Source organism: Heptranchias perlo, chromosome 3 (genome assembly GCF_035084215.1).
Source record: "Heptranchias perlo isolate sHepPer1 chromosome 3, sHepPer1.hap1, whole genome shotgun sequence".
In the NCBI taxonomy this organism is placed as follows: domain Eukaryota; kingdom Metazoa; phylum Chordata; class Chondrichthyes; order Hexanchiformes; family Hexanchidae; genus Heptranchias; species Heptranchias perlo.
Window position 1 is genome coordinate 231,040 of NC_090327.1, and position 18,116 is coordinate 249,155.

An 18,116-nucleotide genomic window follows, 5' to 3' on the forward strand; every position below is an offset into this window, starting at 1 on the left:
GTAGAGGAAGTGAGGGACCTTGGAGTGCATGTCCACAGATCCTTGAAGGTAGTAGGACAGGTAGATAAGGTGGTTTAGAAGGCATATGGGATACTTTTCTTTATTAGCCGAGACATAGAATATAAGAGCAATTCAATTCTCCTCTGGCACCACCACTTATTTACGGATGTTTGGAACATTATGGCTGGTACCTCCGCAATTTCCACCTGGGATCACAACTTTTCTTGATATATATTAATGATTTGGACTTGGGTGTACAGGGCACAATTTCAAAATTTGCAGATGACACAAAACTTGGAAGTGTAGTGAACAGTGAGGAGGATAGTGGTAGACTTCAAGAGGATACAGACAGGCTGGTGGAATGGGCGGACACGTGGCAGATGAAATTTAACGCAGAAAAATGCGAAGTGATACATTTCGGTAAGAAGAACGAGGAGAGGCAATATAAATTAGAGGGCACAATTCTAAAAGGGGTACAGGAACAGAGAGATCTGGGGGTATATGTGCACAAATTGTTGAAGGTGGCAGGGCAGGTTGAGAAAGCGGTTAAAAAAGCATACGGGATCCTGGGCTTTATAAATAGAGGCATAGAGTACAAAAGTATGGAAGTCATGATGAACCTTTATAGAACACTGGTTCGACCAAACTGGAGTATTGTGTCCAGTTCTGGGCACCGCACTTTAGGAAAGATGTGAAGGCCTTAGAGAGGGTGCAGAAGAGATTTACTGGAATAATTCCAGGGATGAGGGACTTCAGTTACAAGGATAGATTGGAGAAGTTGTGGTTGTTCTCCTTGGAACAGAGACGGTTGCGAGGAGATTTGATCGAGGTATTCAAAATCATGAAGGGTCTAGACAGAGTAGATAGAGAGAAACTGTTCCCATTGGCGGAAGGGTCAAGAACCAGAGGACACAGATTTAAGGTGATTGGCAAAAGAACCAAAGGTGACATGAGGAAAAACTTTTTTACACAGCAAGTGGTTAGGATCTGGAATGCACTGCCTGAGTGGGTGGTGGAGGCAGATTCAATCATGGCCTTCAAAAGGGAACTGGATAAGTCCTTGAAAGGAAAAAATTTGCATGGCTGTTGGAGATTGGGGTGGGGGAGTGGGACGAGCTGGATTGCTCTTGCATAGAGCCAGCGCGGACTCAATGGGCTGAATGGCCTCCTTCCCTTCGGTAATCTTTCTATGATTCCATGTTTCGAGGAAGAGCAGGGAGGTTATGCGAGAACTAAATTAAACATTGGTTCGGCCACAGCTTGAGTACTGTGTACAATTCTGGTCACCACATTACAGGAAAGATGTGATTACACTAGAGAGGGTACAGTGGATGATCCATCTCAGCCTCCTCCCGACATCCCCACCATCACAGAAGCCAGTCTTCAGCCAATTCGATTCACTCCACGTGATATCAGGAAATGGCTGAGTGCACTGGATATAGCAAAGGCTATGGGCCCCGACAACATCCCGGCTGTAGTGCTGAAGACTTGTGCTCCAGAACTAGCTGTGCCTCTAGCCAAGCTGTTCCAGTACAGCTACAACACTGGCATCTACCCGACAATATGGAAAATTGCCCAGGTATGTCCTATCAGGACAAATCCAATCCGGCCAATTACCGCCCCATCAGTCTACTCTCAATCAGCAGCAAAGTGATGGAAGGTGTCGTCGACAGTGCTATCAAGCGGCACTTACTCACCAATAACCTGCTCACCGATGCTCAGTTTGGGTTCCGCCAGGACCACTCGGCTCCAGCCCTCATTGCAGCCTTGGTCCAAACATGGACAAAAGAGCTGAATTGCAGAGGTGAGGTGAGAGTGACTGCCCTTGACATCAAGGCAGCATTTGACCGAGTGTGGCACCAAGGAGCCCGAGTAAAATTGAAGTCAATGGGAATCAGGGGGAAAACTCTCCAGTGGCTGGAGTCATACCTAGCACAAAGGAAGATGGTAGTGGTTGTTGGAGGCCAATCATCTCAGCCCCAGGACATTGCTGCAGGAGTTCCTCAGGGCAGTGTCCTAGGCCCAACCATCTTCAGCTGCTTCATCAATGACCTTCCCTCCATCATAAGGTCAGAAATGGGGATGTTCGCTGATGATTGCACAGTGTTCAGTTCCATTCGCAACCCCTCAGATAATGAAGCAGTCCGTGCCCGCATACAACAAGACCTGGACAACATCCAGGCTTGGGCTGATAAGTGGCAAGTAACATTCGCGCCAGACAGGTGCCAGGCAATGACCATCTCCAACAAGACAAAGTCTAACCACCTCCCCTTGACATTCAATGGCATTACCGTCGCCGAATCACCCACCATCAACATCCTGGGGGTCACTATTGACCAGAAACTTAACTGGACCAGCCACATAAATACTGTGGCTACAAGGGCAGGTCAGAGGCTGGGTATTCTGCGGCGAGTGACTCACCTCCTGACTCCCCAAAGCCTTTCTACCATCTACAAGGCCCAAGTCAGGAGTGTGATGGAATACTCTCCACTTGCCTGGATGAGTGCAGCTCCAACAACACTCAAGAAGCTCGACACCATCCAGGACAAAGCAGCCCACTTGATTGGCACCCCATCCACCACCCTAAACATTCACTCCCTTCACCACCGGCGCACAGTGGCTGCAGTGTGTACCATCCAGAGGATGCACTGCAGCAACTCGCCAAGGCTTCTTCGACAGCACCTCCCAAACCCACGACCTCTACCACCTAGAAGGACAAGAGCAGCAGGCACATGGGAACACAACCTGCACGTTCCCCTCCGAGTCACACACCATCCCCACTTGGAAATATATCGGCCGTTCCTTCATCGTTGCTGGGTCAAAATCCTGGAACTCCCTTCCTAACAGCACTGTGGGAGAACCTTCACCACACGGACTGCAGCGGTTCAAGAAGGCGGCTCACCACCACCTTCTCAAGGGCAATTAGGGATGGGCAATAAATGCTGGCCTCGCCAGCGACGCCCACATCCCGTGAACGAATAAAAAAAAAACAGAGGAGATTTACAAGCGTGTTGCCAGGACTGGAGAATTTTAGCTATGAGGAAAGATTGGATAGGCTGGGGTTGTTTTCCTTGGAACAGAGGAGGCTGAGGGGAGATTTAATTGAGGTGTACAAAATTATGAGGGGACTGGATAGAGTGGATAGGAAGGACCTATTTCCCTTAGCAGAGAGGTCATTAACCAGGGGGAATAGATTTAAAGTGATTGGTAGAAGGATTAGAGGGGAGCTGAGGAAAATATTTCCACCCAGAGGGTGGTGGGGGTCTGGAACTCACTGTCTGAGAGGGTGGGAGAGGCAGAAACCCTCAACTCATTTAAAAAGTACCTGGATGAGCCCCTGAAGTGCCGTAACCCACAGGGCTATGGACCAAGTGCTGGAAAGTGGGATTGGGCTGGGTGGCTCATTTTCGGCCGGTGAAGAAACAATGGGCAGATTGGGCTTCTTCTGTGCTGTAAATTTTCTATGATTGTATATAAGATTGAGTTATTTAGGCATGATAGAGCCATATAAGATAGAGGTATATAGGCTTTATAGAGATATATAGGCTTTATAGAACAATATAAGGCACTGTTATTTAGGCTTTATAGAGCTATATAAGATAAAGGTATAGGCTTTATTGAGCTATATAGGATTGAGGTATATAGGCTTTATAGAGATATATAAGATAGAGGTATATACATTTTGTAAAGCTATTTAAGATACATAGGCCATATAGAACTATATAAGCTGGAGGTTAGCTCGGCTATACACAGGTATACTGCAGAGGTATTGTGGCTTTATGGATCTATACAAGAAAGTATGTAGGCTTTAGAAAGGTGTGTAAGATAGAAGCATATCGACTTTATACAGCTTTATAAGACAGAGGTATATAGACTTTGATAGAAGCATTTAAGATAGAGGTACATAGGATTTAAAATGCCAAACAAGATAAAGATATATAGGCTTTGACAGAGGTATATAGGCTTTATGGATCTACATAAGATAGAGATATATAGATTTTATACAGCTATTTAAGATATATAGGCTTTATAGAGCTGTACAAGATAGAGGTAGATAGGCTTTATTGAGCTATATAGGATAAGGATAAAGGCTTTATAGCGATATATAAGATAGAGGCATATAGGCTTCATATAGCCATATAAGATCAAGGTATATAGGCTTTATAAGATGGAGGGATATAAGATGGAGGTATATCGGCTTTATATAGCTATATAAGTGGTATGGATCAAGAGCATATATTTCCAAGTCGGGATGGTGTGTAACTTGGAGGGGAACGTGCAGGTGGTGTTGTTCACATGTGCCTGCTGCTCTTGTCCTTCTCGGTGGTAGAGGTTGCGGGTTTGGGAGGAGCTGTCGAAGAAGCCTTGGCGAGTTGCTGCGATGCATCCTGTGGATGGTGCTCACTGCAGCCACAGTGCGCCGGTGGTGAAGGGAGTGAATGTTTAAGGTGGCGGATGAGCTGATGATCCAACGGGCTGCTTTGTCCTGGATGGTGTCGAGCTTCTTGAGTGTTGTTGCAGCTGCACTCATCCAGGCAGGTGGAGAGTATTCCATCACACTCCTGACATACTGCAGCATAACTCAAATAGATTTGAAGCAAACTTACAAACAATACATCGTAGGCACATTGAGTCCTCACACAGGTAAACATTTTGCTCCTCCCTCGCTTCAGCTAACAGCCCCCAGGTCCTGATCACTCACAGCCCAAGCTCCACTCTAAGTGGACCTCTCACTATGCCTGTAAACAGTCTCTGATTTCCTGAAGTTCAAAGTTCATCTGAACCAACAGAAAATGCACTGCCTGTGTTAAAGAGGCAGCAACATTAATCTGTCACCGCCTTGGTCCAAAAACTAGAAGATCACCCCGGTTCAAATTTGATGGCAGATGGAGTTTAATTTAGATAAATGTGAGGTGATGCATTTTGGTAGATCGAATCGGGCCAGGACCTACTCCGTTAATGGTAGGGCGTTGGGGAGAGTTATAGAACAAAGAGATCTAGGAGTACAGATTCATAGCTCCTTGAAAGTGGAGTCACAGGTGGATAGGGTGGTGAAGAAGGCATTCAGCATGCTTGGTTTCATTGGTCAGAACATTGAATGCAGGAGTTGGGATGTCTTGTTGAAGTTGTACAGGGCATTGGTGAGGCCACACTTGGAATACTGTGTACAGTTCTGGTCACCCTATTATAGAAAGGATATTATTAAACTAGAAAGAGTGCAGAAAAGATTTACTAGGATGCTACCGGGACTTGATGGTTTGACTTACAGGGAGAGGTTAGACAGACTGGGACTTTATTCCCTGGAGAGTAGGAGGTTAAGGGGTGATCTTATAGAAGTCTATAAAATAATGAGGGGCATAGATAAGGTCGATAGTCAAAATCTTTTCCCAAAGGTAGGGGAGTCTATAACGAGGGGGCACAGATTTAAGGTGAGAGGGGAGAGATACAAAAGGATCCAGAGGGGCAATTTTTTCACTCAAAGGGTGGTGAGTGTCTGGAACGAGCTGCCAGAGGCAGTAGTAGAGGCGGGTACAATTTTGTCTTTTAAAAAGCATTTGGACAGTTACATGGGGAAGATGGGTATCGAGGGATATGGGCCAAGTGCAGGCAATTGGGACTAGCTTAGTGGTATAAACTGGGCGACATGGACATGTTGGGCCGAAGGGCCTGTTTCCATGTTGTAACTTCTATGATTCTATGATTCTATGGCAGCTAACTGTGGTATAATGGAGTTCAGTAATGTCTCCCAGACCTGCTCTCCTCCTTCCCCTCCCACCACCCAGTCTGGCCTGTCAGACCTGCTCTCCTCCCTCCCCTCCCACCACCCAGTCTGGCCTGTCAGACCTGCTCTCCTCCCTCCCCTCCTACCACCCAGTCTGGCCTGTCAGACCTGCTCTCCTCCTCTCCTCCCACCACCCAGTCTGGCCTGTCAGACCTGCTCTCCTCCCTCCCCTCCTACCACCCAGTCTGGCCTGTCAGACCTGCTCTCCTCCTCTCCTCCCACCACCCAGTCTGGCCTGTCAGACCTGCTCTCCTCCTCTCCTCCCACCACCCAGTCTGGCCTGTCAGACCTGCTCTCCTCCCTCCCCTCCTACCACCCAGTCTGGCCTGTCAGACCTGCTCTCCTCCTCTCCTCCCACCACCCAGTCTGGCCTGTCAGACCTGCTCTCCTCCTCTCCTCCTACCACCCAGTCTGGCCTGTCAGACCTGCTCTCCTCCTCTCCTCCCACCACCCAGTCTGGCCTGTCAGAGCTGCTCGGTCTCCTGTTGCTGTCCCCTCTGAGCCAGACAAGAAAACCAAATCTACACCAAACCCTGTGTTAATTTGTTACTGTAATCTTGTAAATTGAGCTTTCACTCCTGGATCAGGAGTGATTTACAGGATTACAGTAACTATTCCTTGACAGCCTCGAGGCAAAATCTAATGAAGTGGAATAAAGGAAGTTATTTCCCTTTAACAGAGACTATCTGATGCTTCAAATAGGCAACAAACGAGACTAGTACTGGCTGCCAATCATCGAATAATACAGCACAGGAGGAGGCCATTCAGCCCATCGTGCCTGTGCCAGCTGTTTGAAAGAGCTCTCCAATTAGTCCCACTCCCTGCTCTTTCCCCAGAGCCCTGTAAATTTTTGTTCTTCAAGTATTTCTCCAATTCACTTTTGAAAGTTATTATTGAATCTGCTTCCACCGCCCTTTCAGGCAGCGCATTCCAGATCAGAACAACTCGCTGTGTAAAAACGTTCTCCTCATCTCTCCTCTGGCTCTTTTGCCGATCATTTTAAATCTGTGATCTCTGGTTACCAAAAAGCCAAACCCAGCCTAAAAAGGATGCCCAATTTCTGTACGATGGACTTTTGGGATAGATCCAAAGTTGGACTGGTACAGGACCCTCCCTCACTGTTTCCAATTCAAAACCAATCCCACTTCCCCGCATTCTCACCATAGCCCTGTCTGCAAATGATTCGTGGATATGAATGTGACATAAGCTCTTCCCTAAAGCAGCATCATCGAATCAGGACCACAGCAAGAGCCGAGCACAGCATTAGTTGAACTTAACACATAAAATGTACCGGACCACTTGAGTCCACCTGGCCAGTCCCAAAGTTCATAAACAGAACACACAGTTCAGGACTGTGCTCAACAGGTCTTCTCACCAGACACCTGTTCAACTCCTTTTGCTATTATCAGCCTTCATGGATAGTCCAGTTGTTAGTAAAGGATGAAATCAGAGCAATAGTGAGAAAGGATATTGACTCAGAAAATCAAGATGTAGAATCAGTCCGGGTGGAGTTAAGAAGCACCAAGGGGCAGAAAACACTGGTGGGAGTTGTCTATAGGCCCCCAAACAGTAGTGGTAATGTAGGGGATGGCATCAAACAGGAAATTAGAGATACATGTAACAAGGGTACTTTAATCTACATATAGACTGGCCAAACCAAATTAGCAATAATACTGTGGAGGATGAATTCCTGGGGTGTGTATGAGATGGTTTTTTAGACCAGTAGGTTGAAGAGCCAACCAGAGAACAGGCTATCCTAGATTGGATACTGTGCAATGAGAAGGGGTTAATTAATAATCTTGTTGTGCAGGGTCCTTTAGGGAAGAGTGACCATAACATGATAGAATTCTTCATTAAGATGGAAAGTAAAGTCCGATCCGAAACTAGGGTCCTAAATCTAAACAAAGGAAACTACGAAGGTATGAGGAGTGAGTTGGCTATGATAGATTGGGAAGCTTCATTAAAAGGCATGACGGTGGATAGGCACTGGCTGATATTTAAGGAACGAATGCATGAATTGCAACAATTACACATTCCTTTCTTGCACAAAAACACAAAAGGAAATGTGGCCCAACCATGACTAGCAAAATAAATTAAGGATAGTGTTAGATCCAAAGAGGAGTCATATAAAGTTACCAGAAAAAGTAGCAAGCCTGAGGATTGGGAGCAGTTTAGAATTCAGCAAAAAAGGACCAAGAGATTGATTAAGAGGGGAAAAATAGAGTATAAGAGTAAACTTGCAAGGAACATAAAAGTGGACTGTAAAAGCTTCTACAAGTATGAAAAAAGAAAAAGATTAGTGAAGACAAATGTAGGTCCCTTACAGTCAGAAACGGGAGAATTCATAATGGGGAAAAAGGAAATGGCAGAGCAATTAAACAAATACTTTGGTTCTGACTTCACGGAAGAGGACACAAATAACTTCCCAGAAATGCTAGGGAAATAAGGATCTAGTGAGAAGGAGGAATTAAAGGAAATTAGTATTAGTAAAAAATAGTGCTGGAGAAATTAATGGGACTGAAAGCCGATAAATCCCCAGGACCTGATAATCTGCATCCCAGAGTACTAAAAGAGGTAGACATGGAAATAGTGGATGCATTAGTTGTCATCTTCCAAAATTCTATAGATTATGGAACAGTTCCTCCAGATTGGAGGGTGGCAAATGTAACCCCACTATTTAAAAAAGGAGGGAGAGAAAACAGGGAACTACAGACCGGTTAGCCTAACATCAGTAGTGGGGAAAATGCAAGAGTTTATTATAAAGGATGTGATAACAGGACACTTAGAAAATATCAACGGGATTAGACAAAGTCAACATGGATTTATGAAAGGGAAATCATGTTTGACAAACCGACTGGAGTTTTTTGAGGATGTAACTGATAGAATAGATAAGGGAGAACCAGTGGATGTGGTTTATTTGGATTTTCAGAAGGCCTTTGATAAAGTCCCACATAAGAGGTTAGTGTGCAAAATTAAAGCACATGGGATTGGGGGTAATATACTGGCATGGATTGAAAATTGGTTAACAGACAGGAAACAGAGAGTAGGAATAAATGGGTCTTTTTCGGGGTGGCAGGCAGTGACTAGTGGGGTACCGCAGGGATCAGTGCTTGGGCCCCAGCTATTCACAATATATATCAATGATTTGGATGAGGGAACCAAATGTAATATTTCCAAGTTTGCTGATGACACAAAACTAGGTGGGATCGTGAGTTGTGAGAAGGATACAAAGAGGCTTCAAGGCGATTTAGACAAGTTGGGTGAGTGGGCAAATACATGGCAGATGCAGTATAAGTGGATAAATGTGAAGTTATCCAATTCGGAAGGAAAAACAGAAAGGCAGAGTATTATTTAAATGGTGATAGATTGGGAAATGTTGATGTGCAGAGGGACCTGGGTGTCCTTGTACACCAGTCACTGAAAGCAAACATGCAGGTGCAGCAAGCAGTTAGGAAGGCAAATGGTATGTTGGCCTTCATTGCAAGAGGATTTGAGTATAGGAGCAAGGATGTCTTACTGCAGTTATACAGGGCCTTGGTGAGACCACATCTGGAGTATTGTCTGCAGTTTTGGTCTCCTTACCTAAGAAAGGATATACTTGCCATAGAGGGAGTGCAGCAAAGGTTCACCAGACTGATCCCTGGGATGGCGGGACTGTTATATGAGGAGAGATTGGGTCGACTTGGCCTGTATTCACTCGAGTTTAGAAGAATGAGAGGGGATCTCATTGAAACATATAAAATTCTGACAGGGCAAGATGGACTGAACGGAGGGAGGATGTTTCCCCTGGCTGGGGGGCAAGAACGAGGGGTCACAGTCTCAGGATACGGGGTAGGACATTTAGGACTGAGATGAGGAGAAATTTCTTCACTCAGAGGGTGGTGAACCTGTGGAATTCTCTACCACAGAAGGCTGTGGAGGCCAAGTCACTGAATATATTTAAGGAGCGAGATAGATTTCTAGACACAAAGGGCATCAAGGGGTATGGGGAGAGAGCGGGAATATGGTATTGAGATAGAGGATCAGCCATGATCATATTGAATGGCGGAGCAGGGTTGAAGGGCTGAATGGCCTACTCCTGCTCCTATTTTCTGTTTCTATTCTCCACCCCTCTGTGTGGTTGATCTATCTGATCTCTCCATTCTCCACCCCTCTGAGGGAGTAGATCTATCTGATCTCTCCATTCAGTGTGGCTACAAGAGCAGGTCAGAGGCTGGGTATTCTGCGGCGAGTGACTCATCTCCTGACTTCCCAAAACCTTTCCACCATATACAAGGCACAAGTCAGGAATACTCTCCACTTGCCTGGATGAGTGCAGCTCCAACAACACTCAAGAAGCTCGACACCATCCAGGACAAAGCAGCCTGTTTGATTGGCACCCCATCCACCACCCTAAACATTCATTCCCTTCACCGTGTCTGCAGTGTGTACCATCCACAGGATGCACTGCAGCAACTCGCCAAGGCTTCTTCGACAGCACCTCCCAAACCCACGACCTCTACCACCTAGAAGGGCAAGGGCAACAGGCACATGGGAACAACACCACCTGCACATTCCCCTCCAAGTCACACACCATCCCGACTTGGAAAAATATCGTCGTTCCTTCATCGTCGCTGGGTCAAAATCCTGGAACTCCCTTCCTAACAGCACTGTGGGAGAACCTTCACCACACGGACTGCAGCGGTTCAAGAAGGCGGCTCACCACCACCTACTCAAGGGCAATTAGGGATGGGCAATAAATGCCGGCCTCGCCAGCGACGCCCACATCCCATGAACGAATAAAAAAAATACCCTTCTGTGTGGAGTAGATCGCTCTGATCTGTCCATTTACTTTCCCACTCCTGAGGTCCATCCCACAGTTGTTTATGGGTCCTTGGTAATCAGCTTGTCAGGGTTAAACTTGGCAATACTCTTATGCCCCTCAGAAACAGCCCCTCTCAGTCTGCCCTTCTTTAATGTAAGCAAGCTCAGCGACTCCAATCTCTTCTTGTAGCTCAGTTTACTGATGTCAGGGTAGTCCTTTGATGCAACTTTTCCAGTTCCATTGATGTTCCTGTAATTTTGTTCCCTTGAATTGCACTGTCTGCTTCCATTCACTCCATCACCAAGGCTGCCCTCGTCCATCTCCTCGATGTTGCTGATCTCCGTCCTTCCTTCACCTCACTAGCACTGCCTCTTCCAACACTCCCTCCTCGATCCAGCTCATATATAAAGATTCTAAACAAGAGGTTCCAAAACAGAGTGAGACAGAGAGAGAGAGTGAGACAGAGAGTGAGAGTGACAGAGTGAGACAGAGAGAGTGACAGAATGAGACAGAGTGAGAGAGAGAGTGACAGAGTGAGACAGAGAGAGAGACGGAGGGAGAGAGACAGAGAGAGAGACAGAGAGTGAGACTGAAACAGAGGCACGGAGTGGGACAGAGAGAGACAGACACAGGCACAGAAAAGATTTACTGAATGATTCCAGGGATGAGGGACTTCAGTTACATGAATAGACTGGAGAAGCTAGGGTTGTTCTCCTTAGAACAGAGACAATTGAGAGGAGATTTGATAGAAGATTCAAAATCATGAGGGGGTTAAATAAAGTAAATAAAGAGAAACTGTTCCCATTGGCAGAAGGGTCAAGAACCAGAGGACATAGATTTAAGATGATTGGCAAAAGACCAAAGGTGACATGAGGAAAAACTTTTTTACACAGCGAGTGGTTAGGATCTGGAATGCACTGCCCGAGGGGGTGGTGGAGGCAGATTCAATCATGGCCTTCAAAAGGGAAATGGATAAGTACTTGAAGGGAAAAAGTTTGTAGGGCTACGGGGAAAGAGCGGGGGAGTGGGACTAACTGGATTGCTCTTACAACGAGCCGGCACAGGTTCGATGGGCTGAATAGCCTCCTTCTGTGCTGTAACCTTTCAGAGAGGGAGAGAGAGACAGAGTGAGACCGAGACAGTGAGAGAGAGAGGGACAGAGTGAGACTGAGACAGTGAGAGAGAGAGATTGAGAGAGGGGGACAGAGTGAGACCGACACAGTGTGAGAGAGAGAGAGAGAGGGGGGGGGGGGGGGAACAGAGTGAGACCAAGACAGTGAGAGAGAGAGAGAGAGAGAGGGACAGAGTGAGACCGAGACATTGAGAGAGAGAGAGAGAGGGGGGGGGGGGGGGGAACAGAGTGAGACCAAGACAGTGAGAGAGAGAGAGAGAGAGAGAGAGGGACAGAGTGAGACCGAGACATTGAGAGAGAGACAGTGAAACAGAGACGCGAGAGAGAGAGAGAGAGAGGGACAGAGTGAAACAGAGAGAGTGAGACCGAGACCGAGACAGAGAGAGTGAGACCGAGACCGAGACGGTGAGAGAGAGGGAGGGACAGAGTGAGACAGAGAGAGTGAGACCGAGACAGTGAGAGAGAGGGAGGGACAGAGTGAGACAGAGAGAGTGAGACCGAGACAGTGAGAGAGAGGGAGGGACAGAGTGAGACCGAGACGGTGAGAGAGAGGGAGGGACAGAGTGAGACAGAGAGAGTGAGACCGAGACAGTGAGAGAGAGAGAGAGACAGAGAGAGACCGAGACAGTGAGAGAGAGAGAGAGACAGAGTGAGACAGAGAGAGACCGAGACAGTGAGAGAGAGAGAGGGACAGAGTGAGACCGAGACAGTGAGAGAGAGGGAGGGACAGAGACAGAGAGAGCGAGACCGAGACAGTGAGAGAGAGAGAGGGACAGAGTGAGCGAGAGAGAGGGACAGAGTGAGACAGAGAGAGAGAGACCGAGACAGTGAGAGAGAGGGGCAGAGTGAAACAGAGAGAGTGAGACCGAGACCGAGACGGTGAGAGAGAGGGAGGGACAGAGTGAGACAGAGAGAGTGAGACCGAGACAGTGAGAGAGAGGGACAGAGTGAGACAGAGAGTGAGACCGAGACAGTGAGAGAGAGGGACAGAGTGAGACAGAGAGAGAGACCGAGACAGTGAGAGAGAGGGACAGAGTGAGACAGAGTGAGACCGAGACAGTGAGAGAGAGAGAGAGACAGAGTGAGACCGAGACAGTGAGAGAGAGAGAGAGGGACAGAGTGAGACAGAGAGAGTGAGACCGAGACAGTGAGAGAGAAAGGGACAGAGTGAGTGAGAGAGAGGGACAGAGTGAGACAGAGAGAGTGAGACCGAGACAGTGAGAGAGAGAGGGACAGAGTGAGACAGAGCCTGTGGGTTCTCCCCAGGAACTGAGCACAGCTGCTTTATTTATTAAGCTGCTAATGGATCTGTTAACACTGTCCAAGCACACGGCAAAAACTGAACACAGAGCAACATCCAAACAATATTTACAGCCGGCAATATAAATATTTAGAATATACATATTATACATGAGTACCTTTATGGCGAGTGATGTATAAATATGGTAATACGGATCTAATCTCTAAAATGTAACAGTTTTTAGTGTTTCCTTGATGATTCCAGTAAATTACACTGCTTTGGAATAAAAACCAGGAGAACATGAAAGAGTTAATAGAAGTCCACACACGCCATTTAGGAGCAATTTCATCCACGATTGTTAACGGCGACTGTTTCAAACAGATAGAGGAGAATTAAAGCACAATTCACTGATTAACCCACCTCTTAATGGTGGAGAAGAAGGGGATAAGGGGTCTCTCTTGGTGAAGGGGTCTCTCTCGGTGAAGGGTTCTCGCTCGGAGAAGGGGGTCTCTATTGGTGAAGGGGTCTCTCTCGGAGAAGGGGTCTCGCATGGTGAAGGGGTCTCTCTTGGTGAAGGTTTCTCGCTTGATAAAGGGGTCTCACTCATGAAGGGGTCTCTCTCTCGATGAAGGGGTCTCACTCAGTGAAGGGGTCTCGCTCGGAGAAAGGGTCTCGCTCGGTGAAGGGGTCTCGTTCATGATGGGGTCTCGCTCATGAAGGGGTCTCACTCATGAAGGGGTCTCTCTCGGAGAAGGGTTGCTTGTGGTCTGGGGCACTCGGGTGAGGGTTCTTCACACGGGGAGAGGGGATTGTTAGTCCAGTTTCGAAGCTCTTCCCGCACCGCGAAATGTCTGCATGTTGCACCCAGTGCTGACACCCCTGAACCCTGTCCCATAGTCCATTGCTCGGTGAGTTGTAAACGAGGGTGCGTATCAGCCGTGTAAAGGGAGGGAAACCAGGCCCTGCATCATGAGCGCAATTCCAATTCGTGACAATGATTCTTTTAAAATGAATACAAGTTGTTCGTGCAGGTGGTACAAAGGATGATGTGGGGAATAAGCCTGGTCTTATATCCTGCGCTGTGTAACCAGAGCCGTGGGGCGGTCCATGTGAATTAGAGTCAGCAAATGGTCAGGAAAAGTCGGCACAGAGCCAGACACACAGACCCAGTGCCGGGGCTGGTGTTATGGTGGGCTCCACGAGGGCTCAGTCTCTGCACCGACACCAACGCCTTAATGGTGCCATTACCTGCACCGATACCATCGCCAGTACGGTGTCCACACCTGCACCGATACCATCGCCAGTACGGTGTACACACCTGCACCGATACCATCGCCTGTACGGTGTACACACCTGCACCGATACCATCGTCTGTACGATGTACACACCTGCACCGATACCATCGCCTGTACGGTGTACACACCTGCACCGATATCATCGTCTGTACGATGTCCACACCTGCACCGATACCATCGCCTGTACGATGTACACATCTGCACCGATACCATCGTCTGTACGGTGTCCACACCTGCACCGATACCATCGTCTGTACGGTGTCCACACCTGCACCGATACCATCGTCTGTACGGTGTACACACCTGCACCGATACCATCGTCTGTACGGTGTACACACCTGCACCGATACCATCGTCTGTACGGTGTACACACCTGCACCGATACCATCGCCAGTACGGTGTACACACCTGCACCGATACCATCGCCAGTACGGTGTACACACCTGCACCGATACCATCGCCAGTACGGTGTACACACCTGCACCTAGTGAGTGCTGACAGTCACTTTCTCCAAGGAAGTCTGTTCAGGCTGCATCGAGTAACAGGGCAGCTCTCATTCTCTGACGGATTGTGCCTGGGATTAACTGTACCCTCCGTACACACCGGCTCCGGATCCAGTCAGGAAGGGCCATCAAACCCACTCAGATGGTTGGATGTCCAGTCTGAATCTGTATGTCCAATCCAAGCTCAGAATTGAAGTCATAGCTAAGCGATTCGCTGTTTTTAAATTTCTGTCGTGGGTTAGTCAGTCCCAGTCTGCCAGAGGTTCAGCCCGTTACCGGTGACTGCAGCCGGTGGCCCGCTATCCGCAGATTCAGCCCGGTTACCGGTGACTGCGGCCGGTGGCCCGGTATCCACAGATTCAGCCCGTTACCGGTGACTGCAGCCGGTGGCCCGCTATCCGCAGGTTCAGCCCGTTACCGGTGACTGCAGCCGGTGGCCCGCTATCCGCAGGTTCAGCCCGGTTACCGGTGACTGCGGCCGGTGGCCCGGTATCCACAGATTCAGCCCGTTACCGGTGACTGCAGCCGGTGGCCCGCTATCCGCAGGTTCAGCCCGTTACCGGTGACTGCAGCCGGTGGCCCGCTATCCGCAGGTTCAGCCCGGTTACCGGTGACTGCGGCCGGTGGCCCGCTATCCGCAGGTTCAGCCCGTTACCGGTGACTGCGGCCGGTGGCCCGGTATCCGCAGGTTCAGCCCGTTACCGGTGACTGCGGCCGGTGGCCCGGTATCCGCAGGTTCAGCCCGTTACCGGTGACTGCGGCCGGTGGCCCGGTATCCGCAGGTTCAGCCCGGTTACCGGTGACTGCGGCCGGTGGCCCGGTATCCGCAGGTTCAGCCCGGTTACCGGTGACTGCGGCCGGTGGCCCGGTATCCGCAGGTTCAGCCCGTTACCGGTGACTGCGGCCGGTGGCCCGGTATCCGCAGGTTCAGCCCGGTTACCGGTGACTGCGGCCGGTGGCCCGCTATCCGCAGGTTCAGCCCGGTTACCGGTGACTGCGGCCGGTGGCCCGGTATCCGCAGATTCAGCCCGGTTACCGGTGACTGCGGCCGGTGGCCCGCTATCCGCAGGTTCAGCCCGGTTACCGGTGACTGCGGCCGGTGGCCCGCTATCCACAGATTCAGCCCGTTACCGGTGACTGCGGCCGGTGGCCCGCTATCCGCAGGTTCAGCGCTGTTTACCAGTGACTGCAGCCGGTGGCCCGCTATCCGCAGGTTCAGCCCGTTACCGGTGACTGCGGCCGGTGGCCCGCTATCCACAGATTCAGCCCGTTACCAGTGACTGCAGCTGGTGGCCCGGTATCCGCAGGTTCAGCCCGTTACCGGTGACTGCGGCCGGTGGCTTGGTATCCACAGATTCAGCCCGTTACCGGTGACTGCGGCCGGTGGCCCGGTATCCACAGGTTCAGCCCGTTACCGGTGACTGCGGCCGGTGGCCCGCTATCCGCAGGTTCAGCCCGGTTACCGGTGACTGCGGCCGGTGGCCCGCTATCCGCAGGTTCAGCCCGGTTACCGGTGACTGCGGCCGGTGGCCCGCTATCCGCAGGTTCAGCCCGGTTACCGGTGACTGCGGCCGGTGGCCCGGTATCCGCAGGTTCAGCCCGGTTACCGGTGACTGCGGCCGGTGGCCCGGTATCAGCAGGTTCAGCCCGGTTACCGGTGACTGCGGCCGGTGGCCCGGTATCCGCAGGTTCAGCCCGTTACCGGTGACTGCGGCCGGTGGCCCGGTATCAGCAGGTTCAGCCCGGTTACCGGTGACTGCGGCCGGTGGCCCGCTATCCGCAGGTTCAGCCCGTTACCGGTGACTGCGGCCGGTGGCCCGGTATCCGCAGGTTCAGCCCGTTACCGGTGACTGCGGCCGGTGGCCCGGTATCCGCAGATTCAGCCCGTTACCGGTGACTGCGGCCGGTGGCCCGGTATCAGCAGGTCAGCGGGAACACAAGCAATGCTTTAGGCCGACTTCCTTGAGGTGCAGATTATTGCTGAACAAAGTTCGAGGGATACCTCGAGCGAGGGGAGACCACAGGATCTACATCGGTTAAACCAGGTATTTCTATCCTGAAGCTACCGACTAATTCTCATGATCCCTCTCAATGAATCTCATTCTAACATTTCAGCTCTTGTTCATGCACATACACACACACCCACTCTCACACACCCACTCTCACACACCCACTCACACACACCCACTCTCACACACCCACTCACACACACCCACTCACACACACCCACTCACACACACCCACTCACACACACCCACTCTCACACACCCACTCACACACACCCACTCTCACACACCCACTCACACACACCCACTCTCACACACCCACTCTCACACACCCACTCACACACACCCACTCACACACACCCACTCACACACACCCACTCTCACACACCCACTCACACACACCCACTCTCACACACCCACTCACACACACCCACTCACACACACCCACTCACACACACCCACTCTCACACACCCACTCACACACACCCACTCTCACACACCCACTCACACACACCCACTCTCACACACCCACTCACACACACCCACTCACACACACCCACTCTCACACACCCACTCACACACACCCACTCACACACACCCACTCACACACACACCCACTCTCACACACCCACTCACACACACCCACTCACACACACCCACTCACACTCACACCCACCCACTCACACACACCCACTCACACACACTCCCACTCACACACACCCACTCACACACACCCACTCACACACACCCACTCACACACACCACACACTCCCACTCACACACACACAGAGATCGGAGGCGGATAAAGGAGGGTCCGAGAGCGGGAGAGCTGAGCTCAGCGAGATCGGAGGCGGATAAAGGAGGGTCCGAGAGCGGGAGAGCTGAGCTCAGCGAGATCGGAGGCGGATAAAGGAGGGTCCGAGAGCGGGAGAGCTGAGCTCAGCGAGATCGGAGTTGGACAAAGGAGGGCCCGAGAGTGGGAGTGCTGAGCGAAGCGAGATCAGAGGCGGATAAACTGAGACCAGCGGCAGAGTTCCAGAGGTGACATCACCAGTGAAAAAGTGACGCAGCGCAGGGGAGGCAGCTGATTGGTAAGTAGGTTCAGGTGAGTATTTCTGCTATTCTGCACTGCAGTGACTAAAGTAAAAAGAAAGGGAAGGTCTGGAGGTCTTATAGCAAGTTGCATTTTTTCAGTGAATCAAGGTCCCCAGTATAGTAAACATTCTCCAAATTAAGAGTAATTTAAAAGGAGTAACTAACGAGCTTAATCGAAGGCAAGTCATGGCAGCAGAGCTCACACCCATGATATGCTCTTCCTGCACTATGTGGGAAGTCATGGACACTACAGGTGTCC